Below are 27882 nucleotides of genomic sequence, written 5' to 3' on the forward strand. Positions count from 1 at the left end.
TGCCCTTATGAAAGCTCAATATTATGATGTCCTAAGGTATCCCCAGGTCCTGGAAGTAGACCCAAGACCTTAGTGCTAACTGATGTGCAAACAGCCCAGATAAACAGAAGCCTACTCATCCTCAGAGGAGAACAGTGTAGCTTCTGAGGATGCCACCGCTCCCTCCTCCCAGGAGATACCTGACTTGGAAATCTGAGCCCCAGGCACCATATGGTAGAGGACACGACCCCTCCGTGCAAATTTGAAAAAGTTCTATCTGGGTTTTTACAGCCTGGTCTCCTGCAGAGAAGAAAAGCAGAGACATCATCAAGAGCCAGCCTTTACCTGTTCACCAAATGTTGCAGCAGGTCTGAATTTCCTACTAACACACAAAAGGATGTATGTGTGCCTGTGGCTTCCTGGAGCTTGGGAAGAAGGAAACAGATGCTAGGATTCCAAGAGAAAGGGCTCGATTGGGCACTCCAGGCTGGGCTGCAGCTGTGATTACTCAAATGTACAATTGCTGGGGATTAATATGGGAGAGAAGGTAGGAGCTGTCATGGCCTGAATTGGGGCACTACTTCCCAATTCACTAATCCCCAGGAGTTTGGATCATGGCTGTTTGGGCGCAGTCTTTCATAGAGCTTATCACGTTAAGATGGTCTAGCCCAAAAGTTCTAATATACTCATGGGATTAAGACTTAAGCAGACAGAGAGCTACCTTGGGAGGACATAGGGAGAAGTTGCCATCTACAAACCAAGGAGGGACCACAGAGGGTGCTGTCAATGAAACACCTTGATCCCCAACATCCATCCTCAGTGTCTGTGATGTAAGCTTGCTGCTGTGGGAGTTTGAATAAGAATGGCCCCTGTAGGCTCATATATTTGAATACTTAGTCCCCAGTTAGTGGAACCAACTGGGAAATTTATTAGGTGTGTGACCTTGTTGGAGGAGATGTGTCACTGGAGTTTCAAAACCCCACACCATTCCCAGTGTCTCTGTCTGTCTCTCTGTCTCTCACTTTCTCTTCCTCCTCTCTCTCACTCTCTCTTCTTTTTTCTTTCTTTCTTTTGCTCGCTTTCTCGTTTCTCTTTCCTCTTTTCTCTCTTTCTCTGCTCTCTCTCACTTTTTCTCTCTCTTTGCCTCTCTCTCTCTCTCTCTCTCTCTCTCTCTGCCTTAAGTTTCTGTCTCAAGATGTGAGCTCTCTGACACTGCTCCAGGACCATCCCTGTCTGTCAGGTGCCGTATTCCCTACCACGATGCTCACAGATTGTAACCTCCTGGAACCACGAGCTCCAAATACACACTTCTTTTCTAAGTTGCCTTGGTCATATTGTCTTATCACAGTAAAGAATTACTATGACAGGCACTGTGTTTTGGCAGGCTCTCATACTCAATTTTGTGACATGGGCCCTGGAGGGACTTGTCAGAGAACAGAAGAGCTCCTTGTAGAGGAACGTCCTGCCGGTTTGCCACTTGGAGGGCGTCTTAGCCTCCCTCAGAGGACAGCTGCCTCCTGTAAGTATGCAATTGCATCTATAGTCTTTGAGACATGGACAGACACACACACACACACACACACACACACACACACACACACACACACACACACCACGCACAATCTGGCACCTGTGAAAGTGGAGGAACTTGCCTGTGAGTGAATGAGCATTGAGCATACAGCTACCATCTTCTAAGGTGGCCAGTGGGACTTTCTGGGCTGTGGGGCCCCTGGAAAACCACCCTTCAATCTGAGACTAAAAGAACACCACAGCCAACATCTCAGAATCTCTGACGCTAGGGTTGAGGACTAAGCCTAACTAGGGCTAGGGCTAACCTTTCTGAGTGGCTCTCATAAGCAGTTAAATTTGAGAACCACTTGAAGCAGTGATAAGGGATAGACACAAACTCATGTGCACACACATGCACACATATATTCAAATATGAGAACTCATACATAAACAGGTTTGCACACATATACACATACACACATGCATACACATATCTATCCGCATGCATATACATACATACACCACCACACACACACACACACACACACACACACACACACACACACACCATTCCTTCTACCCAAACCTTCTAGACTTTCTTTTACCACCCCTGCCTAGCCCCTACATCTCTTTTAGGGTCATTTTAGTTCTTGTTTGCTTTTTTATACTGATGTCCTTCAGCATCCAAGGAGAGGCATTTTAGGATTCCCAATGGATGTCAAAATCTACAGCTGTTCAAATTCCTTGTCTAAAATGGCAAAGTCTTTACAGAGGACTCTCTGTGACACTTCCACCATCCCTGGGTCCCCTTTACACTATGATAGCTGCACATAAATAGAAACAAGGAAAAAAGCCAGCCACCCCCTCAGGTACAACGGTTCTTCAAACAACGCCATCTACCTCTGCAGATGGGGAGCCCGTGGATGTTCAATCAGCTTTGACTTCTCCCCACACAGTTTCCCACAGATCACCCAGCACCACATCATACAGCAGATGTGACAGGAGCCAGGAACTTGAAACCTAAATTCATGGTGTGACAAATAGTTTTGTATATGACTTTGTCAAAGTATCCGATCCTCTACTAAAAACAGAAACATTAAAACTTTGTTTCTGTTAACCTAAGATAGATAGATCAATTGATAGATTCATAGATGATAGATATATGATAGATTGATAAACTGTAGATAGATGATAGATAGATAAATGATTGATTGCTGATAGATTAATTATCAATAGATAGATGAGAGATAGATAGATAGATAGATGATAGATAATTGATAGACGATAAACTATAGATAAGATAAATAGGTGATAGATTGATTGGTGATTGATAGATATAAATTATAGATAGATAGATGATAGATTTATAGATAAGATAGATAGATGATAGATAGATAGATAGATAGATAGATAGATAGATAGATAGATAGATAGATAGATAGAAGACAGACAGACAGATAGATACATATATGAATTAAGTATATTGAATTGACCTGGGAAATAAATGTCAAAAGAATTTCAGGAGAGTCAGATTTATAGCTACATGTATTACATCTTAGGTCATGTTTCGCCTTTGCTGTGTTAAATATAGTCAGTTTTTATAATGTATAGCTTATGAAAACTGTGTGTGTGTGTGTGTGTGTGTGTGTGTGTGTGTGTGTGTGTACTCATGCAGTAAAGACGTGCTCTTGCCTGAGGAAATGGGCCACAAAATTGATGGAACTATAAGCATACTCTATTTTCGAGTGGGCTTTTATGCCAAATGCATCATTCTTCAGAAATACAGCAGAGAAGGATTTTTAAGCCCATTTTAAGCCAGACCTCATGCAATCCTAGCTACCTGCAAGCCTGTTGTAATCCCAACTTCCTGGGAGGCTGAGGTAGGAGGCTGCCAATTTCGAAGCCAACTGGACAACTTAGTGAGCCTCTGTCTCAAAATAAAAAGGAGAAAGGGGGTCAAGGTGTAGCTCAACAGAGTAGATGCCTTGCCTGATGTTTGCAAGGCCCCAGGTTCAATCAGCAGAGAGAAAAGAAGGGAGGGAAAGAGGGAGGGAGGGGGGAAGGAAGGAATGAAGCTTCCTCCAGTCTCCCTCCTACTTCTGTCTTTGTTGCTTGGCGTCTTCACATTTTACAGCCCAGATACCACCATGTGCCCATACAGCACTCTTAACCCCTACACAGGAAGCTTTGGTACTGACAAAGAGTACAACATATCCTTCAAAAGGACTGCAGCAGGGTTTGGCTTGTGGCATCCAGCTTCTATGATACCTCTTCTCCTTTTCCTGCCTTGGCTGCTCCCCAGTCACCTTCTGGAACAGTCCTGTGCATCTCTGCAACCTGTGAGCCCCAGCATCCCACCCTGACAGTAGTCCACGGGCTCCCAAATCTGCAGGATGTCATCGGGCCCATGCCAGCGGTCTCCCTGGTTCTGAACCCCACAGTGTTCTCCTAGAAGCAGTGACAATGGTCATGACAAACCAATGGGGCCACCGCCTGTGAGTCTTGTCTTTCCACCTGGGCTTTACACCATCTGAAAGAGAGGCCATGCTTCTACTGTTCTTATAAGTCACGTAGCCCAGCAAGAAACAGGCACCTAACATGACTTCAGAACACATAAACGTTCCAGCAGTCACCTAGTGTGAAGGCTAACACAAGAAAGAAAACTGGAGACACATCTTCCAAGGACATGTAAGAATTTTCTCTTTGCAAATGATAAACAGTGGCTTTCAAAAATCTCTATGCTGTTGATTTGAAGCCTGCTTTCCAAAACTTCTCTTTTAATTCTAGCAAAGCGAACTTCAGACCATGGTTTATTGGGTTTTGCTGCCTTTATGAGGGAATCAGTTAGCAAAGTAGAAGGCTATGGCCTTGTGAGGAGGTAGCAGATGGTGTGGTCCAGCACACTGCTGTCCTGCTCAGTGCTGGGTCCCCACATATTATTGGTCTCATTTATGTGACTGTTCTGTATAATGTGTGCATGTGTGTCTGTGTGTCTGTGTGTGTGTCACTACAGTTACTAAGGGTTTGTTGTTTCTCTTTCTCAGCATCTTTTTCACCTTTTCTCTCCACTCCCCCATCCCTCCTTCCTCTGCCCTCTCTCTTCCTCTATGGCTCTCTTACTTAAAATCCTGGGTGTTTTATGCCCTCACACTTTCATCCCACTTTGATGCTAGGTGGAGTCATTCTTTCTTTCCTAAGCTACCAGGATCTCCTAAGCTACCAGGATCAGGAGAGAAGGTGGAAGGGCAGCTGAGGGAGAGGGCCATGGCTTCTCTTCCAAGCTCCCATACAGCAGACTCACCTGTCTCCCCTGTCTTCTTCAGCTTTGAATTATTATTCCATGTTTATAGAAGAAAAGGTCAGTTTATGACCTGCAGTCGAGTTCAGCCCAATTAGCTGAGCAAGCCTCTCCTGGAGACTAGGGCTGTCTGGGATGCTCACAGAACCAGCCTGTCACCCGTGTAGCCTTCTCTGTGACACAAAGGTCAGTGGCATTTGCCAAAGGCTTCACTGTGGGCTTGCTGGCAGGACTCCCAATCCCCAGCATCCCTGGAAGCTCACAAAACCATGCTTTGTTGAGTTTTAATTATTTGCCGTGTCTCAGTTATGGGACAGGTAGAGCCTCCAGTCCACTCTTCACAGCCCACCAACCTGTCCGCCTGGTGCTGGGGACAGCGCCTGTTTGTATGCATTTCTCTGAAGTTCATATGTCAAATGAACCAGTTTTTAAAACCACGACTTTGGGGTTGGGGATTTAGCTCAGTGGTAGAGCTCTTGCCTAGCAAGCGCAAGGCCCTGGGTTCAGTCCCAGCTCCGAAAAAAAAGAAAAAACAAAAAACAAAAAAAAAAAAAAACAGGACTTTAAAGAGATGAGCCGGATGAAGCAAGTCTTCAAGCTGGGTCCAATAATATGGCTGGTGTCTTTGCGCAAGAGGAGACTGAGATACAAACATGCCCAGAGTAACAAGGCTGGCATGGGAAGATGATGTCTGATGCCTTGACCTCAGCATCAGAAGACAGTAAATTCCAGTTGTTTGTCCTCCTGACTGTAGTCTCCTATTGCAGCCTCCCAAACTGACAAGACCCTCTGATCCACAGCCAAGGCCAGGTTCTGCCATGGACTCTGTGGCAGATATTTCAATTCCCACCTCACATATCAAGGACATGTTCTCTCGGCTGCTGACAACACCAGCAATGGTTCTCAGTTCAGTGTCACCAGAGACTACGCTCAGCTACACGTTGCTGCCTGCAAGATACTGTGCCATGTAGAGAAGGTGGCTCTCCCCTGAAAGCCTGGCTCTCTTGTCCCAGTTCAAGACAACTCTCCCATTCAACGCAGCTCCAAAACCTTTACAGGAAATGAGAGGAAACTGCTCTTCAGGGTCAGGCCAACCTTCCACTTGCCCCATCCCACCTATCATTTGCCTGTGGCTGTGAGTCAACACCCTTGCCACATCGTTCTGCAGTCTACCCACACTTCCTCTCTCTTTCCAGGCAAACACACCCACAAGGAGTAACAAGGGCTGAGAGATGAGGCAGATCCTGCATCTGGGATATCAACCCAATGCAGGACACGGACCCATCCATGGTCATGGGCAGCACCCAGGCAGCAGAAGTGAGGTTGACATTTTCCTCAAGGGAGGAAAAAAGCACGAGGACAATGGGCACCTGAAGGGAGCCATTCCAAATCAGCATAAAGGCAGAGGGCACGCTGCTGTCATGGGTCAGTAAGTCTAGAAAACATGGTGAATGCATCCCCTTCACCAGGGTCACAAGGGAAACTGTGGGTCGAAAGACCAACGACAAAGACAGCTGCAGAGGGAGTTCCAGATATTTGCAAAGGGTTCCCTGGAGTCATTGATTGCATATCGATCTCCACAAGAAAATTCCTAATGCCAAGGTTAAAGAAACCTCAGAAGGTAGGGGGAAGGTCCAGAATAAATCCCAGAGGTTCTAGAGAACTGGCAAACATTCTCTGTGGAGCAGACTCAAAAGCTTGCTGTAGGGTCTCCTCCAATGCCATAGGAATGTGCTGGGAAAGAGCCATATTCTCAAGAGACTCCCAGGGCTCTGACCTCTGGAGTCAGGACTGGGATAGAGGGAAGGCCACTGCAGAGCTGGCTTCCTGATGGCAACAGGCATAAAAAAACTTGAGAATAACAAAAGTCAGGTGACAACAGTCAACCGTCAAAAATGAGCTGACGCACCCTTTCAAATAAGCAGAAGATCAAAGGCAGAGAGTGGCCTGAGACAGCGGCCAACAGTTATTAGTAGACTCTAACAGAGCACAGCACCCACAGAGTGAGATGTGTGAGTGGCCATCACAAAGAGCGAGGAGTCAAGACTGGTAGGTCTCAAGGGAGGGGCAAAGGATCCTTTGCCCTCCCTGGGGGATTTTTGCAACAACTGGGGACACTTCAATTGTTCATAGAGAAGATGATTTCAGTTGTCAAAACCTAAGCAGACCCGAGGTCCTACATAGATCGAATGTACAGAGACCAGAGATGCTATCAAACTATTCTGTGGTATTCAACAATGTCCTCACAATCAAGGGTTGCTTGGGGGGAGGGGCTGTGGAAGTGGCTCAGCAATTAAGAGTACGGACTGCTTTTACAGACGACTTGGGCTTGATTTCCAGCACCAATAGGCCAACTTACAACTGTTCATAACTCAAGTTCAAGACATCTGAAGCTCTTTTTCTGGGCTCTGCAGACACCAGGCACATACCCAATGCACATGTGTACTTGCAGATGTAATACTCATAAGAAGAAAGAGAGAGATAAAGGAACAGAAGGAGGACTGTCTGGCTCAAAATGCCAACAGTACCAAGGTGGGGAACAACAATCCATAAGAATATGCCTACAGAGATCCCCAGGAATTTATACAAGAAACCACAGGTGGGTGTCAAGAGACAGACCAAGCCATACAAATAAAAGGTAGACTTCCTGGCTTGGTGTTTTGGGGGAACCCCTGACAGTGGGCGTGAGTGTCTCTGACTCTTGCCTGCTCTTAAGATCCCTTTTCTCACTTCACCCAGTCTTGATGTGAGGCTTTGTGCCTGATTTGATGACTTATCCCTGAGAAGCCTGCTCTTTTCTGAGGGGAAATGGAGCAGGGAGCTGAGTGGATTTGTGGGAGAGGGGAGGTGGGGATGGGGAACTGGGAAGAGCAGAAGCTGTGCTCAGGATGTGTTGTACGAAAGAAGAATAGAGAATAAAATTAAAACTCTTTTCCAAAGATTTTGTTTCCTCTGTTGTTATTAATAAATTTGTCTGAGAAAATTCATACACACAAAAGAAAAGGTGAGTTTCCTTGTCTGGTGTTCAGGTGGGATCCAGTTTGAAGACCCCGAGGCAGTTAGTCAAAAGGTCTGCCATCACAGAGACTACGGCACTTCCTATCGTTCCTCAAATGACCAATGGCCATAATTCACTTGAGAAAGGGTAGATCAGGAGAGAAGAACAGCCAAACATTTTGAAGGCTGTCAACTCACCCCAGAAATGGAACCACACAGAGAAGTAATGACAGCCGTAAAGTCCAACCTGGCCAGTTTTCACTAGGGTTACTGGCAGGAATATGTATGAGGAGTTATTTAATGAGCAGAGAGGTCTCAAAAGGTGTCACTGAAAAGCCTACCACAGCACAGGTGACGGCTCATGGATGCCACACCTCAGGGCTCTCATCCCTACTTACAGGTAAATCAACAATAAGAATATTCTCTATAAGAATGTTCTCTCTCAAAAGAACTGGAAGAGCTTGAAGGGGCTTGAGACCCCATATGAAAAACAATGCCAAGCAACCAGAGCTTCCAGGGACTAAGCCACTACCCAAAGACTATACATGGACTGACCCTGGACCCTGACCTCATAGGTAGCAATGAATAACCTAGTAAGAGCACCAGTGGAAGGGGAAGCCCTGGGTCCTGATAAGACTGAACCCCCAGTGAACGGGATTGTTGGGGGGAGGGTGGCAATGGGGGGAGGGTGGGGAGGGGAAAAAAAAGAATGTTCTCTCTCCACTCAGGCTTGTCAGAGTCTCCTCTCCAGCAGTCATTAACTCCTACAAAACTGAGAAGGACCTTCCAGAACCTTCCAAGGTATCACTTTCCAAGACATGTGAGGGCATGAGCCTCCCCTTACTGCATGAGCTGCTTCAGTTCAAATGGAACTGAGTAACAAGAGTTCAGGTGCAAAGAGGGGTACAAATCATCATCCTCCCTGCTAGGGCTAAGGGACACAGTGGGCAAGTACAGATGGCATCTTGGCATGGGGGCTGACAGAGTGAGCCCACCAAAATTACACCTGTTGGGCAGTTGGCAGAACCTCTACACTTGCCACATAGCCTGAGCCATCAGAGTGGAGAAGGTAGCATGGTTCTGGAAAGTAATGTACCTCAACTAATAAATAAACATTACGTACCATCCCGTGGTCAGCAGCTCTCAATGCCTCCCTTGAGCTTAGGTTTGTCTTTAAGGCTAAAGCTGTGTGAGCATGCCTATAAAGCAGCACAGGTGACAACTTGACTGGACTCACTGGCACCCAGAGCATATCAGTCCCTTTCCTGTCACTGTGACAAAACATGCTACTTAGGGCAGGAAGGATTTAAGAAGAGATACAGTCCGTCGTGGCCCAGAGGCACGGAGGCAGAGGACTGAGGATTATGGCCATGCTGTGTCTGCCATCAGCAAGCAGAGACCACACTGGATTTTAAACCTCAAAGCCTGCCCCCCAGTGACTCACTTCCTCTAGCAAAGTTCCATCTCCCAAGGGCTCCAAAGCTTTCCAGAACAACTTTACCAAGTGTTCCAGAACATGAGCCTGTGAAGGACTTTTCATGTTCAACCCACAGCAAAGGGAATATCTATTCAGGAGTATTAGGGTGTGTGTGTGTGTGTGTGTGTGTGTGTGTGTGTGTGTGTGTGTGTGTGTGTGGTGTGCTATATGTGTGTGTATGTGGTGTGGTGTATGTGTGGTGTGTTATGTGTGTGAGGTGTGTATATGGTGTGTTATGTGTATGTGTATGTTGTGTTATGTGTGTGTATAGTATGTGTATGTTGTGTTATGTATATGTGTGTGGTGTCATGTTTATGTATGCATGTATGTGTGTTTGTGTGTGTGTATGTATGTGTGTGTGGTGTGGTGCACTATATGTGTCTGTATGTGGCATGGTGTATGTGTGGTGTGTTATGTGTGTGTGGTATGTATATGGTGTGTTATGTGTATGTGTACTGTGTTATGTGTGTGTGTATATAGTATGTATATGTTGTGTTATGTATATGTGTGTGGTGTCATGTTTATGTGTGTGTGTGTGTGTGTGTGTGTGTGTCCAAATGATCTGATATTAAAAGTACCAGTGAAGGGTGCTGGGGAGATGCTCCTCCAGTTTAACACTTGTCATGCGAGCCTGAGGAGCTAAGTTCAGACGCCCAGACCGACGTAGAGTTGGACATAGCAGTACATATGTAATCCCAGCACTCTAAAGCAGCGTGAGAGGTGGAGACAGGGGGATTCTCAGGAGCTCATGGGACAGTAACTCATGTGCACCAGTGAACAAGAGATTCTGTCTCACACAAAGTTGAAGAAAACCCTCCACTTGAGGTTACCCCCTAACCACACACTCACCATGGCATGAAAGTGTCCACATGTATACATGAACACACAGGGTCTGAAAACACACGGGTGAACACACAACTTTGCTGTGACACCCACAATGTTAGCATGCCATTCCCCAGAGTCGGTAGCCCCGCTCTTTGCCTCCAGGAACATAATGTTTATGTCCAAAGTAAAGATGTTTTATTTCTTGGCTTATGTTGTAAAGGTCACGTTCTCTCATTCATAAGAGGATCCGTGGTTATGTCAGGCAAATGGGCAAGGCAAAGGTTTGGGAGAGAGGTTGTGAAGTCTGAATGTCTAGCTGAGGAGCTGAGGAGTAGAAGACCGAGAAGGGGCGGGGAGGGGGCTGACGGAATTAAACAGCTCTGGATGTTGACAGTGACGTGTCTGACAAGGCACTGCACAGTGGAATACAAAAGAACTCTAGATAATTACTGCTCTCCGGCCCTAGTACATATGCCAGTGAAAATCTGGGAAACTGTGCTAAAATCTTCCCAAACGAAAGCAAACATAATGTCTAAAAATGATGTCCCACAAAATGCTTCCTATCACTCTCACTATTTAAAGAGTAAAAATGTTAGCGTAAAGAGTGGTAAATGTATTCCTGTTAATGTGACTGACTAGCTTAAGCCATTTTAGTTGCTGGATCCCGCTAAAGAACATTACCACCAATGTGATAGTGAAAATGGGCCCTGCAGACCCACACAGCAGAACATTCATCTCATAGTGTAGGAAGAAAAGCAAGAAAGAAGGGCAAAGGTCACGTCACCTTCCAAATCTGTGCCCAGTAGCCAGAAAATCTCCAACTTTTAATGCAGCCACTACCCCAGAAGCACCAGGCTGAAGAGCAGCTCATAACAGCCCTCTGTGGTTCACTTACCTGAGGCATAGCAGCCCCTCTCCTTGGCCTGCTTGACTTCAGGATGAGATTCCCAGGGTCGCCAAGAAGGGATTTACCATGGAAACCCACAGTTATCAATCAGTCACTCAGCGGCTCCAGGTACCACAGAGCGGCTTCAGCTAGTAGATACCTTGTATTAGTTTCTAAAACACACTCATAAAACACTCATCCCTGTAGGATCTAGGCATAAGTGGCTCCACTTTAAATGTGTACATTCCTTTAGTTCAGCAAACTGTGTGTTAGTTTCCTTCTGGAGCCATAGCAGGCCAGCACAAGTCAGCTCCTTACCACAGTGTCTTCATAGAGTCCCAGACACCACAAGTCTGGGGCACAGGACCGCATTCATATGAATGAAAATAAACCCAAGCAGGGGGTACAGAGAGCAAAACCAGATCCAGTTTCCCAGGGCCATCCCCATTCTTTGGCCTCTGTTCTGTGTTCATTGACCTCTGCTTCTGCTGTTTCATCCCTCCTGACCTCTCTGGCCTCTCTTTTATCACTAAAGGATCTGACATTGGACCACCTAGGGACCTCTGCCCACCCCCAAATCCTTCATGTACTTATAATAGTAAATTCCCTCTCTCATTGTGCCACATGGCTCATGATTTCCAAGGATCAGTACATAGGTTTGAGGAAGTCATTATTCTCACAACCACTGTGCCCAAGTCACACAACTTACACATGAAAAGGCCAGAGCAACAATGCTACGAATTCATAACGCTTTAGAGGGTGCTGCACAGAGGTGGGTTACTGGGGTGTCTACACAGAGGTGGGTTACTGGAGTGTCTACACAGAGGTGGGTAACTGGAGTGTCTACACAGAGGTTGGTTACTGGAGTGTCTACACAGAGGTGGGTTACTGGAGTGTCTACACAGAGGTGGGTTACTGGGGTGTCTACACAGAGATGGGTTACTGGAGTGTCTACACAGATGTGGGTTACTGGAGTGTCTACACAGAGATGGGTTACTGGGGTGTCTACACAGAGGTGGGTTACTGGGGTGTCTACACAGAGGTGGGTTACTGGAGTGTCTACACAGAGGTGGGTTACTGGAGTGTCTACACAGAGGTGAGTTACTGGAGTGTCTACACAGAGGTGGGTTACTGGAGTGTCTACACAGGTGGGTTACTGGGGTGTCTACACAGAGGTGGGTTACTGGGGTGTCTACACAGGTAGGTTACTGGGGTGTCTACACAGAGGTGGGTTACTGGGGTGTCTACACAGAGGTGGGTTACTGGAGTGTCTACACAGAGATGGGTTACTGGGGTGACTACACAGAGGTGGTTACTAGAGTGTCTACACAGAGGTGGGTTACTGGAGTGTCTACACAGAGATGGGTTACTGGGGTGTCTACACAGAGATGGGTTACTGGGGTGACTACACAGAGGTGAGTTACTAGAGTGTCTACACAGAGGTGGGTTACTGGAGTGTCAACACAGAGGTGGGTTACTGGGGTGTCTACACAGAGATGGGTTACTGGAGTGTCTACACAGATGTGGGTTACTGGAGTGTCTACACAGAGATGGGTTACTGGGATGTCTACACAGAGGTGGGTTACTGGGGTGTCTACACAGAGGTGGGTTACTGGGGTGTCTACACAGAGGTGGGTTACTGGAGTGTCTACACAGAGGTGAGTTACTGGAGTGTCTACACAGAGGTGGGTTACTGGAGTGTCTACACAGAGATGGGTTACTGGGGTGTCTACACAGGTGGGTTACTGGGGTGTCTACACAGAGGTGAGTTACTGGGGTGTCTACACAGGTGGGTTACTGGGGTGTCTACACAGAGGTGGGTTACTGGGGTGTCTACACAGAGGTGGGTTACTGGAGTGTCTACACAGAGATGGGTTACTGGGGTGACTACACAGAGGTGAGTTACTAGAGTGTCTACACAGAGGTGGGTTACTGGAGTGTCTACACAGAGGTGGGTTACTGGGGTGTCTACACAGAGATGGGTTACTGGAGTGTCTGGGCAGCAGCATCACCATCCTACCTCCCGCACGCCCTCTCTCCATCTCCCATCACGTTCACAGCAAACTGACTCACGTTGACAACAAGCTTTAGACTATGCCACCCTGCCCAAGAAGTACAAGGGAAAATGAGTGAACTAAGTTTTTCTCCTTTGCTCTTCATAGCTGTGATAAACGATGTTGCCTAACCCCGAGAAGAAAGAATTTATTTTCGTCCATCCGTTTCGTCCATACAGCCCATGCTGAAGGGAAGTCAGAGCTGAAACCTGGAGGCAGACCTGAAACAGAGACTAGGGTGGCTGCTTTCTATCGTGCTCTCCAGGCTCACATCAGTCACCCTTCTTATTCCTCCCAGTACCAACTGCCCATGTGTGGCATCCCCCACAGTGGGCTGGCCCTCCCACATCAATCATCAATTCAGAAAATACCCTCCATAGTCTTTCTATGGGCCAATCTGATGGAGGCATTTTCTCAATTGAGGTTCCCTCTTCCCAAATGACTAGCTTGTGTCAAGTTTATAAAATTAAAAACAAAAACAAAACAAAACAAAACAAAAAACCCCAGCCATCACAGAAGAGGATTGGCCATGAATAATTTAGACTGAGGACTACGTAAGGCCAGGACTCTCCAGGATCAGGTTATGGCTCCAAAGAGCATGAAAGTTTCTAGAATGTTCATGCATCACCTTGGAAGTCAACTCTGGCAAGAAAGTTCTGGGAAGTTCTCTCTTTCATTTCAAAAAATTTCCCTAAGTGTCTGATGAGTTGAGAATCTGATATTCATTGTTTAAGAGATATAGTACATTTTCTTCCTAATAAGTTAAATGCATCTTTTCATAATGGTGAAATCTGTCACCAAAACAAAAAGAAAGCAGCTGCCGTCTGCTGCTGTCACGGCTCCTCTCAGCTTTGGGGCTGGAACTTTCTTTCACGCCTAATTCTAATAGTCTAGGTTGAAGCAATTTGGTCTTTGATAAAGTAAAAACATTGATGATAATTTGTCTAGAATAGTTCAGCTTGGCAATTCAGATACAAGGAAAGTAGCCATTCTCATCACCCACAGAAAAGATAGCAGGTAAAAGCATACATGCTAACAGGCATTTGATATAATGGCCTCCGTGTCCTAACTTTAAAAGGTTATTATGAAGCTGTGAATCCAGCATATTAAATTCGGATACTCAGTAAATGGATCTTGGTGATGCCCAGGAAAATTGCATGACCCGTTTCAAAGTAAGAGTGAAGAAGAATCATGGTGAATTAGGCTATCAGAGTGTAGTAGCACAGGCCTGAAACCACCCTTGCTTAGGAGACAGGATTATAAAGCCAGTCTTGAAGCTACAAAGTAAAGCTCACAACCGACTTGAGAAACTTAGTGGGAGCCAGCCTCAACTTTCAAAAAGTAACAAAAATATGCTAAAATGTATCTCAGTAGATCTCTTAGTGCTTGGCCGGAATGTTTGAAGCTCTAGGTTCAGTTTGAAGTACTGAAATGGGGAGGGGGGGTGCTGCATCGGGATGGCAGGGGAAGAAGGAAAGAGAGAAGGAGGAAAGAAGAAAAATTTTAATAACAGAGTCTTGGCTTCACTGAACACTTACCCTTTTTAATTATCACAAATTGAACCTTGAACAGTGAAAGCTATATTTTCCTGCTACAAAAAAAACACAAAACCCTGTGGAGTCAAATTAAGATGGGCAGCTTCACATTTGTGAGTAGTGTGAAGTTTAACTTCCTTTTCTAAAAGAGGAGCTAAAGGCCGTCTCTGGCTCTGCTTTCTGTCACCTATGAGCAAGAGGGTCACCTCACCTAGGCTTGCTCTGATTTCAAGCCCAGAAAACATTCTTACTTGACTTAGACCCAAGAGAAGAGAGAAGTGACCAGTGACTTCATGGAAGCAAGGCTACTTCATGGGAGCCAAGCATAGGACAAAGGTCCACTGGGCTAACGGAGCTTGGCCTTAAAGTCCTGGGGATGCAGAATCCATGAATATCTGCATCCCTGTCAACAAAATGGTCATCTCAAACTCTTAGGCTGGATGCTAGATAGAAGGAAGCTCTGGGGTGATGGTTTCTATATAAGCATGTAATTAAGTTTCTGTAGCCAACAGACCTGCTCTGGGCCACAAAGGCACATGGTAGAATTACAGCCCCAGGAATCAGTCCTGAGCTCCTGGTAGCTCATGGAAACTTCTCATGCCTGCTGGGAGGTCAGTGGAGATTCTTCACAATTCATTCCTGCTGTCTGAAGAAATCTAGGTGTTTGTAGATGTTTGCTGGAGAGAGAATGATGGGCACTGGGAGCAGACACTTGCTCCTCAGGAGGGATGTCTCACACGTGCAGGACCACCCAGTAACCACCCAAGTCCCCACCTCACACGCCCTGTCACTGGGACCTTCCTATCTTTGTGTATTCCCACAAAACACCCATACTCTCCTTTGGCAATGAATTTTAATTAAAAGGGGAGGGGGTATTAATTAATGGTCAGTTAACAACCAATCTCTATGCAGCTGAGGGAACTGAGTTCTCTACAAGCTCAATAATTATTTCTTGAAGTTTTGAGGAAGAGTGAGGGTGAAGCCAAGCCTCTTCCTTCCATTCCTTCTTGATTTTGGGAGACCCTGGCAGTGTCACCCCTAGGACCTGCTTGCCAGCACTCTGGAGTTAAGGGACTCATGCCAACTAAACAAAAGCATGGATCCTAGCTAATAGAGAAGGGGTTTGGCTTGAGGCTAGTCTCCTCTGTATGAATATATATATATATATATATATATTCACATATTCATATATATATATTCACATATTCATATATATATATATACCCACACACACATGCACACACATGCACACACACACACACACACACACACACACACACACACACACACACTGAGCAAGGCCTATCCTGCATTTCAAGCCTGCCTTCCTTTTCCTCAGTGCAACTCCCTAAGCACAGCTGGCAGGGGTCTCCCCACTCAGGCTCACCTCAGGTGGATTAGCCTATGGTTAACTTTTCAGTGAAGCACGGGCTAGAGTACTTGCCTAACATGTACAAGGCTTTGGAGTCTACATCCAGATTCTAAACTAGAGATGGGGGAAGAAAAGAAGAGAAAGAGGAGAGGGGAGGAGGTGAGGGAGAGAGGAGGTAGTGAGAGAGATTGAGAAAAGGGATCTTTGAGGTATTCACACTGATAAAACTTTGGGGAAATATGGAAAATTCCCTAGATTGATCACTATGTATGCATGAATCAAAGTAGGCATTGCACTAAGGGTATCTGTGCAAACACTGTTTGTCAAGCAGAAACAAAGGATAAAAATAACGGAAGGGCAATAGAACACAAGAAAAAACATTTTTGAAGAGGAGACAGTTCTCTGTACTGTCACCGTGACAGAACTTCATAGTGGGCCACCATGGTTGTTCCTGGCTCCTGCTGCCTTGTGTGTATATTCTAGGTATTCCCTGCTTTTATAGGTAGACAGGTGACTATTTTCCAGTCCATGGGGTTCCAACATACACCCCAGCACAGCCACCGTGGGAACAAGAGGAACCCTACCAAGGTACAAATTGAAAGTGAGCTGTGTGATCACAAGTTGATTTCTGAAGACGCTCTCAGACTCATTTCCAGAACTATCCTTTGCCTGCCTTCCTTTCCTCAGAGAGAAAACTGAACTGGAATGTCTGGTTGAATTATTCAGCCACGGCCAATGGAAAGTGGAATGGGATCAAAGGCTTTAAGCCCCTCAGATTAAACATCACTCCAAGAAAGCTATACCGGGTGGGTGGCATGCTCTGAGGTCACAGGCCCCAGGAACATGGTAAAACCTGGGGCAAGAATTTCAGGGAAAATAATAGGTTTTCTTCTCCCATTCAAATGACTCTGGTGTACAGTTCCTCCAGCTGCCAGGATATTCTGAGGCCACAGAACCAAAGACCATCCAGGGCTGGAAGCCTACAAGGCAGAGGGCACAGGCTGGTCTCAAGACAAAGGCTATACACAAATGTGCTGTTGTGTAGACTTTTTTTTAACTGCAGAAATTTGGAGAACATCAGACCTGTAGAAGTCTAAGCCAACAGTCGCCTATGAACTCTTAATTCCTAACATGGTCCAACATTTGCTTAATGGCTTTCTCCCCCACCTTCCTCCCCACCCCCCAATTGGCTAAATTATTTGGAATTTAGTTGAAACCATTATGAATAGCACCCTATTCCCAGAATGGTTCTTCTAAGAAAACTAATTATTTTTTAACAGTTTGATTTTATTACACCCAAGAAATTTAACAAGGGGAGTAAACGATCTCGCTAAATATGTAAGTCTGTATTCAAATGCCACAGTTACACCAAGACTTAATGCAGGACACTTGATCCTTAAAGGTGTTTAATCTTTCATTTAGAATAATCTCTTGGCTACATCTCTTTACATGTTTCGAGGCTGTTGACTGGTTTTGTTTGATGTCACAGATTCTTTGAGAATTCTGCAGTGTGGGGTCCCCTATGAAGGTCTTACTAGTAAATTTGGCATAGGCACCACGTGCCCTCATTTTGTGCCTGGGACAAAGCACAGAGTCCTGAATATTTGATGCTTAGCTCATCCCTGTGCTTCAGAGCAGGCAGCCCACGATGTCAAAGTCTCCGATGACCACTGTGCAGACCGATGGCCCCACTGTCCATCACCAGACCTCTCCACAGACACAGGAAGCTTTATGTTGTAATTAATAAGCAACTTGGGCAGGGGAGGGATGTCTAAGGCCATGTGACCATGTACCCCAGTGATTTTGCACCCCTTAAGTTTCTCCCGCCTTAGTTGTGGCAGTCCCCATAATGACCATCTAGTTCCAGCACCTTCCATCTGACTCCATCTTCGCTTTCCCTGCATTCTGTTTTCTTATTGCTGTAAGCATTTGTAGAGGGGAAAATCTGTCTCTAGCTGAGGTCATGAAGGAACATCCATGTAGAAAACAGCATTTGGAGGTGGGAAATGAGTCCCCCAAAGCTGAATTTGATGTTTTATATTAAGAAACATACCCTAGACTTCCGGTTTCTAGCTGGCGCCCGAACTTCACTGATCCTGGCCCACAGCTCCCTGGTCCCAAACCCCGTGGGAGAGGCAGCGATTGCCCAGACGTGTGGGCAATCCTAGGACTGCAGGGCAGAAGAGACTGCCACTTCTGCCCACCTTTGTCCACATCCCTGGCCCAAGAGGAAACTGTATAAAGGTCTCTGGGCACAGGAAGATAGGGGCAATCAAGCTGTAGGAGCCCTGCAGTCCAGACTGCACCCAGATCTGGACGGACCCAGTCAAACAGCTCCCTGCACCTAAATCCCATGGGAGGGAGAGCTAGACGTTCAGAGGGGCAGACACGCCTGGGAAACCAGAAGAGACTACACTCTGCCCACATTTCTGACTCTAGAGGAAAATACCTAGCGTCATCTGCGCCCACTGTGCACAGGGACCCAGAAGTAGGGGCAGGCCCTTCTGGTTGCTGCCCTCATGGAGAGCTGAAACCCAGCCCCAAGGAGGGACTTCAGACCTGACACTAGAGGTAAGACCAACTTTTCTGCTCCAAGTAACCTGCCTGGTGGACTCAGGACACAGGCCCACAGGAACAGCTGAAAGCCAGTAGAAAGGAGCAACTACAGGCCTGAAAGCAGAACACTCTATTCTCATAACTGGCTGAAAGAAAACAGGAAAACAGGTCTACAGCACTCCTGACACACAGGCCTATAGGACGGTCAAGCCACTGTCAGAAATAGCAGAACAAGGTAACACCAGAGACAACCTGATGGCAAGAGGCAAGTGCAGGAACCCAAGCAACAGAAACCAAGACTACATGGCATCATCGGAGCCCAATTCTCCCACCAAAGCAAACACTGAATATCCAAACACACCAGAAAAGAAAGATCTAGATTTAAAATCACATTTGATCATGATGATGGAGGACTTCAAGAAAGACACAAAGAACTCCCTTAGAGAAATGCAGGAAAACACAAGTAAACAAGTAGAAGCCCTTAGAAAGGAAACACAAAAATCCCTGAAAGAATTACAGGAAAACACAATCAAACAGGTGAAGGAATTGAAAATGGAAATAGAAACAATAAAGAAAGCACAAAGGGAGACAACCCTGGATATAGAAAACCAAAGGAAGAGACAAAGGAGCCATAGATACAAGCATCACCAACAAAATACGAGAGATAAAAGAGAGAATCTCAGGAAGATTCCATAGAAATCATTGACACAACTGTCAAAGATAATGTAAAATGGAAAAAGCTACTGGCCCAAAACATACAGGAAATCCAGGACACAATGAGGAGATCAAACCTAAGGATAATAGGTATAGAAGAGAGTGAAGACTACCAACTCAAAGGACCAGTAAATATCTGCAACAAAATCATAGAAAAAACTTCCCTAACATAAAGAAATGCCCATAAACATACCAGAAGCCTACAGAACTCCAAATAGATTGGACCAGAAAAGAAACTCCTCCCGTCACATAATAGTCAAAACACCAAATGCACAAAACAAAGAAAGAATATTAAAAGCAGTAAGTAATAAAGGTCAAGTAACATATAAAGGCAGACCTATCAGAATCACACCAGACTTCTCGCCAGAGACTATGAAAGCCAGAAGATCCTGGAAAGATGTCATGCAGATCCTAAGAGAACACAAATGCCAGCCCAGGTTACTGTATCCTGCAAAACTCTCAATTAACATAGATGGAGAAACCAAGATATTCCATGACAAAATCAAATTTATACAATATCTTTCTATAATCCAGCCCTATAAAGGATAATAAATGGTAAAGCCCAACAAAAGGAGGCAACCTACACCCTAGAAAAAGCAAGAAACTAATAGTTTTGCAACAAAACAAAGAGAAGCCAAGCACAAGAACATAATCTCACCTCCAAACATGAATATAACAGGAAGCAACAATCACTATTCCTTAATATCTCTCAACATCAATGGACTCAATTCCCCCAATAAAAAGACACAGATTAACAAACTGGATATGGAATAAGGACCCAGCATTTTGCTGCCTACAGGAAACATACCTCAGAGACAAACACAGACACTATCTCAGAGTAAAAGGCTGGAAAATAACTTTCCAAGCAAATGGTCTGAAGAAGCAAGCTGGAGTAGCCATTCTTATATCGAATAAAATCGATTTTCAACCAAAAGTCATCAAAAAAGATAAGGAAGGACACTTCATATTCATCAAAGGAAAAATACACCAAGATGAACTCTCAATCCTAAATATCTATGCTCCAAATACAAGGGCACCTACATACATAAAAGAAACCTTACTAAAGCTCAAAGCACACATTGCACCTCACACAATAATAGGAGATTTCAACACACCATTCTCATCAATGGACAGATCATGGAAACAGAAATTAAACAGAGACATAGACTAACAGAAGTCATGAACCTAATGGACTTAACAGATATTTGTAGAACATTCTATCCTAAAACAAAAGGATATACCATCTTCTCACCACCTCATGGGTACTTTCTCCAAAATTGACCATATAATCGGTCACAAAACAGGCCTCAACAGATACAGAAAGATAGAAATCTCATGCATCCTATCAGACCACCACGGGCTAAAGCTGGTCTTCAAAAACAATAAGGAAAGAATGGCCACATGTACATGGAAGTTGAACAATGCTCTACTCAATATAACCTGGTCAAGGAAGAAATTAACGACTTCTTAGAATTTAATGAAAATGAAGGTACAGCATACCCAAACTTATGGGACACAATGAAAGCTGTGCGAAGAGGAAAACTCATAGCTCTGAGTGCCTGTAGAAAGAAACAGGAGAGAGCATATGTCAACAGCTTGACAGCATACCTAAAAGCTCTAGAACAAAAAGAAGCAAATACACCCAGGAGGAGTAGAAGGCAGGAAAAAAAATCAAACTCAGAGCTGAAATCAACCAAGTAGAAACAAAAAGGACTATACAATGAATCAACAGAACCAAAAGCTGGTTCTTTGAGAAAATCAACAAGATAGATAAACCCTTAGCCAGACTAACCAGAGGACACAGAGAGTGTGTCCAAATTAACAAAATCAGAAATGAAAAGGGAGACATAACAACACAATCAGAGGAAATTCATAAATCATCAGATCCTACTATAAAAACCTATATTCAACAAAACTTGAAAATCTGGAGCAAATAGACAATTTCCTAGACAGATACCAGGTACCGAAGTTAAATCAGGAACAGATAAACCATTTAAACAACCCCATAACTCCTAAGGAAATAGAAGCAGTCATTAAAGGTCTCCCAACCAATAAGAGCCCAGGTCCAAACGGGTTTAGTGCTGAATTCTATCAGACCTTCATAGAAGTCCTCAAACCAATACTATCCAAACTATTCCACAAAATTGAAACAGATGGAGCACTACCCAATTCCTTCTATGAAGCTACAATTACTCTTATACCTAAGCCACACAAAGACCCAACAAGAAAGAGAACTTCAGACCAATTTCCCTTATGAATATCCACACAAAAATACTCAATAAAATTCTTGCAATTCGAATCCAAAAACACATCAAAACAATCATCCATCATAGTCAAGTAGGCTTCATCCCAGGGATGCAGGGATGGTTCAATATATGGAAAACCATCAACGTAATCCACGATATAAACAAACTGAAAGATAAAAACCACATGATCATTTCATTAGATGCTGAGAAAGCATTTGACAAAATTCAACACCCCTTCATGATAAAAGTCCTGGAAAGAACAGGAATTCAAGGCCCATACCTAAACATAGTAAAAGCCATATACAGCAAACCAGGAACATTAAACTAAATGGAGAGAAACTTGAAGCAATCCCACTAAAATCAGGGACTAGACAAGGCTGCCCATTCTCTCCCTACTTATTCAATATAGTTCTCAAAGTCCTAGCCAGAGCAATCAGACAACAAAGAGATCAAAGGGATACAGATTGAAAAGGAAGAAGTCAAAATATCACTATTTGCAGATGATATGATAGTATATTTAAGTGATCCCAAAAGTTCCACCAGAGAACTACTAAACCTGATAAACAGCTTCAGCAAAGTGGCTGGGTAAAAAATTAACTCAAATAAATCAGTAGCCTTCCTCTACACAAAAGAGAAACAAGCTGAGGAAGAAATTAGAGAAACACCCCCCTTCATAATAGTCCCAAATAATATAAAATATCTCGGTGTATTTAACCAAGCAAGTGAAAGATCTGTATGATAAGAACTTCAAGCCTCTGAAGAAAGAAATTGAAGAAGATCTCAGAAGATGGAAAGATCTCCCATGTTCATGGATTGGCAGGATTAATATAGTAAAAATGGCCATTTTACCAAAAGCGATCTACAGATTCAATGTAATCCCCATCAAAATTCCTATCCAATTCTTCAGAGAGTTAGACAAAACAATTTGCAAATTCATCTGAAATAACAAAAAAAACCCAGGATAGCTAAAACTATCTTCAACAATAAAAGGACTTCCGGGGGAATCACTATCCCTGAACTCAAGCAGTATTACAGAGCGATAGTGATAAAAACTGCATGGTATCGGTACAGGACAGGCAGATAGACCAGTGGAATAGAATTGAAGACTCAGAAATAAACCCACACACCTATGGTCACTTGAATTTTGACAAAGGAGCCAAAACCATCCAATGGAAAAAAGATAGCATTTTCAGCAAATGGTGCTGGTTCAACTGGAGGTGAGCAGGTAGAAGAATGCAGATCGATCCATGCTTATCACCCTGTACCAAACTTAAGTCCAAGTGGATCAAGGACCTCCACATCAAACCAGATACACTCAAACTAATAGAAGAAAAAGTGGGGAAGAATCTCGAACACATGGGCACTGGAGAAAATTTCCTGAACAAAACACCAATGGCTTATGCTCTAAAATCAAGAATCGACAAATGGGATCTCATAAAACTACAAAGCTTCTGTAAGGCAAAGGACACTGTTGTTAGAACAAAATGGCAACCAACAGATTGGGAAAAGATCTTTACCAATCCTACAACTATCAAAAACAATGACTTTATGAAATTCATAGGCAAATGGATGGAACTGAAAAATATCATCCTGAGTGAGGTAACCCAAACACAGAAAAACACACATGGTTTTCTCATGATAAATGGATATTAGCCCAAATTACCCTAGATGCACAGAACACCTGAAACTCAAGAAGGATGACCAAAATGCAGATGCTTCACTCCTTCTTTAAAAGGGAAACAAGAATACCCTTAGGAAGGGATAAGGAGGGAAAGTTTAGAACAGAGGCTGAAGCAATGTCCATTCAGAATCTGCCCCACATGTGGCCCATACATATACAGTCACCAAACTAGATAAGATGGATGAAGCAAAGAAGTGCAGGCAGACAGGAACCAGATGTAGATCTCTCCTGAGAGACACAGCCAGAACACAGCAAATACATAGGCGAATGCCAGCAGCAAACCACTGAACTGAGAACGGGATCCCCATTGAAGGAATCAGAGAAAGGACTGGAAGAGCTTGAAGGGGCTTGAGACCCCATATGAACAACAATGCCAAGCAACCAGAGCTTCCAGGGACTAAGCCACTACCCAAAGACTACACATGGACTGACCCTGGGCTCTGACCTCATAGGTAGCAATGAATATCCTAGTAAGAGCACCAGTGGAAGGGGAAGCCCTTGGTCCTGCTAAGACTGAACCCCCAGTGAACGTGATTGTTGCGGGGAGGGTGGTAATGGGGGGAGGATGGGGAGGGGAACACCCATAAAGAAGGGGAGGAGGAGGAGTTAGGGGGATGTTGGCATGGAAACCAGGAAAGGGAATAACATTTGAAATGTAAATAAGAAATACTCAGGTTAATAAAGATGGAAAAAAAAAACATATCTTAAAAACCTACCACAGAGGACCAGACCTGGGGGTGCTTAGGTATGGGTCTCTCTTCACACTCCAAACTTCTGTGGCTGGATGTGAGGTGCAGTAGGGAGCAAGTAAAATTAGAATTAAAGCCATGAGCCAACACATTGTTGGTTTTAGGTTAGCTCTGGCCTTTGCCCTTGGAGGGGAGCACTCAATCAGGCTATGGTAGCCTCCCACTCTCGATACTGTGATGCCCATAAGGCGTCCCAGATTTCTCAGATACACAAGCAAATCCCAGAGCCTCAGTAATGCTTACAAGTTGGAGGAGAATAAATGTTTTATAATAAAACAACCAGGAATGTAATTAGAATTCAAGTTACAAACAAAATGTTAAATTAAAACATTCAATTTCATTCAATTTTTGAATGCTTGGCCCACAATTCCATTGTACAGTACTCACACAGCACTCCAGGAACACCCACCGTCTGTTACAAAGACAACCTTGAGAAGAACTTTGGAGAAATGCCACCCAGATTAACAATCGGAGGGGTTGGCCTTGAAGGTCAATATCTGGGAAGAAACAAAGGCCATGGGCTTTCTGCACAGGACACAGGGGCCAGAGGATGGTGGCTGGATATTGACTTCTGTAGAATCTTGATTTAGGTATAAGCTGTCCCCAAAGGCTCGAGGGTTGAAGGGTTAGTCCCCAGAGCAACAGGCTTCAAAGGTGGCATTTTAGGGAAATGACCGGGTTCCTAATGGCTCTCATCTCATCAATGGACCTGTCTTGGTTATATTATGTAGGATCTGGGAAGAGGATGGAAATTAGCAAATGGGACCTAATTCAGAGGAGTTAGACCCTTGGCTATGGAGGAGTCTAACTTATCACTGATCTCTCTCTCTCTCTCTCTCTCTCTCTCTCTCTCTCTCTCTCTCTCTCTTCCTTTCCTCTCATCTCCTCTTTCCTTCTTTCTCTCCCCTCCCTCCTTCTCTCCCCCTCTCTCCTCTTCCCTTTCTCCCCCTCCCCCTTTCCTCTCCTTCCCTCTCCTTCCCCTCTCTCCCCCTTCCTCACTCTTCCTCCTTCCCCCTTCTCTCTCCCTCCCCTCCCTTTCTCTCCCCCACACTCTTCCCTCTTCTTCCTTCACTCCCTTCTTCCCCTTCTCCCTCCTTCCCTCCCTCTCTCTCTCTCCCTTTCTCCTCCTTAGCAGCACCCAGAAGGTAAGCAGATTACTTCTACCTTACCCTTACACGGGGTTCTGCCCACCACTGACCTAAACACAATCAGGGACCATAAACTGAAACCTCTGGAAACATAAGACAAAATAAACCTTTTCTTGTTTAAGTTGTTTTCCCCAGTATCTTATCCTAGCAACACAAAGCTGACTTTTAACTAGCTTTCTATTGCTATAACAACACACTGACCAAAAGCAATTGTGGGAGAAGGCATTTCATCTTCGTACTTCAAATAGTCCCCCAGCACTGAGGGGGGTCAAGGCAGAAACCCGAAAGGAGAACTGAAGCTGAGACCACCGAGGAAGGCTGCTTGCTGGCTTTCTTTCCATGGTCTACTGGCTTGCTTTTTATATAGTCTAGTACCACCTGGCTAGGGCTGGTCCCACCCGCCCACCCACAGTGGGTCCTCCTACATCAATCACTAATCAAGAAAATACCTACAGGCTGTCTGGTAAAAGCATTTTCCCAACTGAGGTTTCTTCTTCCCACATGACTCTAATTTGTGTCAAATAGGAAAAAAGGCAGAACAAAACAAAACAAAAAACCTAACCATCACAATTGACCCCTTGTCAACTTGAAACACAAACACATCACTATTAAACCATAACTTATTTCTTGTTTACCCCCGAGACATCACTCACATTAATGTTACAACATAAAACATAGTAAATTTGAAAATCCCATACTTTAAAAAATTCAAACACTTTAAAAGCTCAGTCTCTTTAAAACATCCAGCATCTCTTTAAAAAAAAACAAGTGCAAAGCCTCTCGACTTTGAGCTCCAGTAAAATTATAAATAAGTTACATATTTCTTATTTCAATGAGGAAGAATCAGAACACAGTGACAATCAGACTTGAAACAAAACCAAAGCCCAATGTTACAAATAGCTTGGTATTTGATATGTGATACTTACTCAAAATCCTCTGAGTGCAAAGGGTTTTGGACAACCCCATCTCTCTGGTTCTGCCATTCACAGCCAACATACTTCATCTCACAGGCTCTACTCCACAACTGTGGTCCTCGGTGGTCATCCCTCTTCCAGGTACCTCCAGGTCATCACTGCGACCGGGGCTTCTTTGCCTCATCAGTATCCTCTCCTGGCCTGTCCGAGGGTGTCAGACACTGTCCAGGAACGGATTCATGTCAGGAGAATTCTGAGTGCTTCTTCAAAACTCGGAATTGTTCTTGGAGTGTGATTTTGTGCTCCTCCTAGGTGTGGTGGACAGGAATGAGTTTACTTCTGAGGCTCTAAATAAAGTTGGCTATTGCATGAGACTTTAGTCCTCATTCAGCAATCACCACTTCCTCTAGAGCAGCAAGACCCAGGAACCCTACCACACAGTGTCAAGCTTCAGCTGCCTTTCATGACCCTTTCATGCCTCCAAAACAAGTACCACCTGGGAGACTCTTACACATGACCAAATCTTGCTGCCAGTTCTAGATACAGCCACGGCCTCCGTGGACTACAGATTCTCTGTGCTGACACTGAGAAAATAGCCCCAGAAGGTCTCACTACAATAATCTTCTTAATCACCGCTAATTTCTCAGCCCTGGCTGACCAGCATTGGTTGTCCCATTAAAGCAAAGATTTAACTTTAAATGTACTGCTCACTTATCAGCTGACTCTCAAACACCATCGGACAAGAAACAACATTCTCAATATGAAATATAAAATGAATGACCCTGAGAGAGCCTTCCAGAAACTCTGAAACTTCCTTCACAATCTTCACAAACCAGGCCTCTACTGTCTGTAGTATTCCTTACCTTCCGGGCTCTAACAGAACAACCCAGTTGAGCTTAGAGCAAGAAAGGATTTTACAGCCCATCGTTCCAAATAGTTCAAGAATTCTCTGCAAAACAACACGGTCAGACGTGTCACAGAATAGTCCACTCTCTGGTACCAATTTTTATCCTAGTTTTTTTTTTCTCTATTTGTGTGATAAGACACTGACCAAAGGCAACTTTGGGAGGAAACTGTTTCAACTTACAACTCCCAAGTAACACTCCATTGTTAAGTGATGTCAGGACAAGAACCAAAGACAAGAATCTGAAAGCAGGAATGGAGACAATGGTCATGGAGGTCACTGCTTATGGCTTGCTCCGCCTCCTTTCTTATACCACTCGTGACCACCTACCTAAGGGCGGTACCACCCATAGTGGGATGGGCCCAGAGACATCAATCATTAATCAAGAAAATGCTCCAATCTTGCCTACAGGCAGTCTAATGGAGACATCTTCTCAGTTGAGGTTCCCTCTCTCCCACCACTATACCTTGTGTCAAGTCGACCAAAAAAAGTAAACAGCACGGCTGACTAACACAAATCAGCATTATAGCCATACGAAGAGGGACTTGCAGTGAATCACTACTGTTCTGCTTCCTGTGAGATCCTTACTAACAGAAGGCTCAGTTACCATTTCTACACAGATCCAAAGTGCCTGAGGGACTGCATTAGCCAAGAAAGGATAGATGAAAGGTAGGTACACAGGCAGGTAGATAGATGGATAGATAGATGATTAGATAGGTAGATGATACATAGGTGATTGATAGATAAATAGGTAGGTGATTGATTGATTGATAAATGATAGATATGATAGATGATAGATAGATGAAAGATAGATGGATGGATAGATAGATAGATAGATAGATAGTAGATAGATGATAGATGATTGATAGGTAGATAGATAGGTGATTGATAGATAAGTAAATAGGTGATTGAGGTGCTAGATAGGTGATACATAGATAGATATGATAGATATAGATAATAGATAGATAGGTGATTGACAGATGATTGATTGATAGAAGATAGTTGGATAAATTGCTAGTGATAGACAATTGATTGGAT

General features: G+C 44.4%; 1 pseudogene; it reads left to right on the top strand.

The window, feature by feature from the left end:
- Positions 1 to 12467: 12467 nt before the first annotated feature.
- Positions 12468 to 27882, top strand: part of LOC116898342 — a 37342-nt pseudogene continuing 21927 nt past the window's right edge.

This window comes from Rattus rattus, chromosome 4 (genome assembly GCF_011064425.1).
Source record: "Rattus rattus isolate New Zealand chromosome 4, Rrattus_CSIRO_v1, whole genome shotgun sequence".
Taxonomy (NCBI): domain Eukaryota; kingdom Metazoa; phylum Chordata; class Mammalia; order Rodentia; family Muridae; genus Rattus; species Rattus rattus.